General features: G+C 43.0%; 1 pseudogene; it reads left to right on the forward strand.

Annotated features, from left to right (window-relative positions):
- On the forward strand, window positions 385–1,411 carry LOC102180647 (annotated as a pseudogene).

A 3,505-nucleotide genomic window follows, 5' to 3' on the forward strand; every position in this document is an offset into this window, starting at 1 on the left:
GATTCTTTACCATCTGAGCCACCAGGGAAGCCCCACAAGGTGTCATACTTTCAACTTAAAAGTTTGGAGTATACCCTGTAAACAAAGAGGAAATACCAAAGGTCTTTGATCTAGAAATAACAGCTTAATAGCATGAAGATTTGCAGATAATGCTGTTTAGAAAGAATTAAAATGATTGCTCAATGTCCTTCTTTGGGGAGAGGATTTTAAAGGACTGCTACATAGATAAACCATTAACATTTAATATTTTCTTCTTCAGGAGATATAGAGGCTGTAGCCTGTTTAGAAGACCAGAGGCCCAGAGAGGAACCACATGGGGACTTGCTGAGCTGAATCTCAGATGGGCATCTAGTTTGTGTCTAGGCTGGAGTTAGAATCGTGGAGATGCAGAAGGAAACCCTGTCCTTCCTCGTGCCCACACCCTGTGGCCAAAAGTGGAACTTTCCCCCTAACGCGCCTGCCTATGGAGCAGGTATTGGAGGCTGCACTGTACCTGTTTGATGGGATGTTCCTGCTCCAGGCTTCTAACCTGAGTGGCCACTGCTGGGCTGGCCCCCTCTGGCTTTTCAAGGCCGCTTTGTGCCGCCCCCAAGGAAGGTTTCTGCTTTGCTGGAGTCCAGACAGAGGCCAGAGTGGCTAACCTCACTTGGATAGGAGACAGAGGTATCCTAGTGGCTTCTGATCCTGGTGGCTGTTGAATTGTGGGAGCTGGATGAGAATGAGATGCTCATTGCCACAAGTTCTGCAAGTATAAGCACAACGACATTGTGTCTACAGTCAGTGTCCCGAGCTCGGGCACACAAGCTGTGAGCTGGTAGCAAAGACTTCTGGATCAAGATTTGAGACCTTGCTCGGCAGAAGGTTCGGAATTCCTACCAAGCTCATTCTGGGCAGGCCACCTGTGTTGCTGCCTTTCTCCACAAGGATCCTGTGTTTCTTTCATGAGGCGAGGACAACAGAATCTTATTGGAGGATATCTGCTGTCCTAAGCCGGCCTCACAGATGGGCCACGGTGCCTCTGGCTACCGTCTTGCCTCCCTGGCTTTGCATCCTCAGCAGACTGAAGTCTTTGTCTTTGGTGATAAGAATGGGACTGTCCTCCTATGGACACCTGAGTGCAAGCTGTGCCCTCAGCTCGGTGGTGCAGTCCTGGTGCATCACTGGGCCGGTGTTCTCTCCACACAGTGCTCCCCTCCTGGCCTCTGTCAGCGACAACTACTCACTTGCTCTACTGGACTTAGACCTTTCGGAGGTTTAGCAGCCAAGCCCACAGAAACTTTGTGAGAAATGCTGCTTGGTCTGCACTAAATCACTCCCTTCTTACCACAGTGGTCCGGGACCGTGAGGTCCTCCACCATTTCATGCCCACAGAACCTCTCCCAGAGCCTGACCTAAGAGTGTTGCTGAGTAGACTGGATTTCAGACAAGAAGCAAACCCCCCGAGAGTATCTACTCCCTTTGCTCCTGCCCTCTCGTTGTGTGAGACAACACAGGAGCCTTATACAGTGTGTCAGTACACCAAATCTGTGCAGTTAGTAGGCATTGTCTCTCAGGCTGGGGGAGGCTGGATTCTGAAGTCCTATAGTCAGGGAAGAACAATGTCTTGAACATGAAAAAAAAAAAAAATTCTACATCAGCTAGATGGTGGTGAATGTTTTTTGGACAAAAGTTTATGGAGTTCTCCAGGAAAGCATAATAGAGTGGGTAGCCATTCACTTCTCCAAGGAATCTTCCCAACCCAGGGCTCGAACCTAGGTCTTCTGCATTGCAGGCAGATTCTTTCCCATCTGAGCCACCAGGGAAACCCTGTATAAAATATTTCATATTAAAATCTTTTTCTTAAAAAGCTCTTAATTTTTAAGTTTTTAAAAAAGGAGATTTTTAACATTTACTACTGTTTTTTTCTATCATACTGTAAGCTCTGGAGAAAGTGACTTTCTCAGCTCAGAACTGACATAAACGGGTGCTGCTGCTACTTAGTTGTTCAGTCATGTTCAACTCTTTGTGACCCCATGAACTATAGCCCGCCAGGCTCCTCTGTTCATGGGATTCTCCAGACAAGGATACTGGAGTGGGTTGCCATGCCTTCCTCCAGGGGATCTTCCTGACACAGGGATCGAACTCAGGTCTCCCGCATTGCAAGCAGATTCTTTACTGTCTAAGCTGCCAGGGAAGCCCAAGAATATTGGAGTGGGTAACCTCTCTCTTCTCCAGGGGATCTTCCTGACCCAGGAATTGAAACGGGGTCTCCTGCATTACAGGTGGATTCAATGAATAAAGCTTTTGACAAAAGATAATGAAATATACATCTTGTTCTAAGATGCAAGTGAAATTGACTTTTGCATTTCTGTATTACCTATGTCCAGTGATTATACTTCAATTTTCTAGTCTTTAGAGTCTATCTCTGGACCCATAAACCCCTCAGCACAAAATATTCATGCCCTCATTTCACATGGCTCCCAACATAATATCATGTGCTGCTGTAACACTGTGATAATAATATGGTAATTAATGCTCAATTAGCTTTAGCAGCAAGTGAATTATTGTTTGAGAAGATGAAAGAGGGCAGTCCAGAATTAGTCTTGTTAAACTAAAAACTTTTAAGAATTGGGGGAAATCTAAATCACAAGAATAAGAAAAATAATATATTTCACAGGACATGAGATATTAAAATCTGAAGTAGACAAAAATTTACTAAGTAGAAGATTATAAGTGGCATTCCATTCTAATTCACATGATGCAAAAATGTTAGGATTATTAGTTCTATTAGTAACAGTCCTATTGGAGCAGATCATTTGATAGAATATGTATATTTTCCATAGCAGTAATGCCCTTTCTGTGATTTTGATAAGTGCATCTTTAGTTATACATTAATACATAAATAATAATACAATTTTGAATTTATAGAGCTCCTCTAAAAAAAATCACATGTCCTGAAAAATTATATTCAAAGTGTCCTGAATGAAAGATTTTTTCCACTGTGAAAGAATTTCCTCCCTCTCTCCAAAGTAACTGGGGAATGAACAGTAATAATCGAACAGAAGGCACACAAGGCATATCTAAACCAAATGTAAATATGTTGTCTTAAATATTTTACATACCTTTTGAAAGTCAAAAGAGACTTCTTTAGGAAGATGATTATTTTAATTAACATATAAATATGCATCATGATTTATGCATGCATGCTAAGTCACTTCAGTCCTATCTGACTCTTGGCGACCCCATAACCTGCCAGCTCCTTTGTCCATGGGATTCTCCCAGCAAGAATACTGGAGTGGGTTGCCATGCCCTTCCGCAGGGGATCTTCCTGACCTAGGGATCAAACCTGTGTGTCTTATGTCTCCTTCACTGGCAGGTAGGTTCTTTACCACCAGCAACACCTGGGAAGCCCATGACTTCTTATAGGATATTTTTTTTTTATATAAATTAGTAGATTTTCTTTAATGAACTGTTATTTAATAATACAAAGGCACTCTCTTCTGCATGGCAGTAGAGGAATTTCAAG

This window comes from Capra hircus, chromosome 4, assembly GCF_001704415.2.
Source record: "Capra hircus breed San Clemente chromosome 4, ASM170441v1, whole genome shotgun sequence".
NCBI lineage: Eukaryota > Metazoa > Chordata > Mammalia > Artiodactyla > Bovidae > Capra > Capra hircus.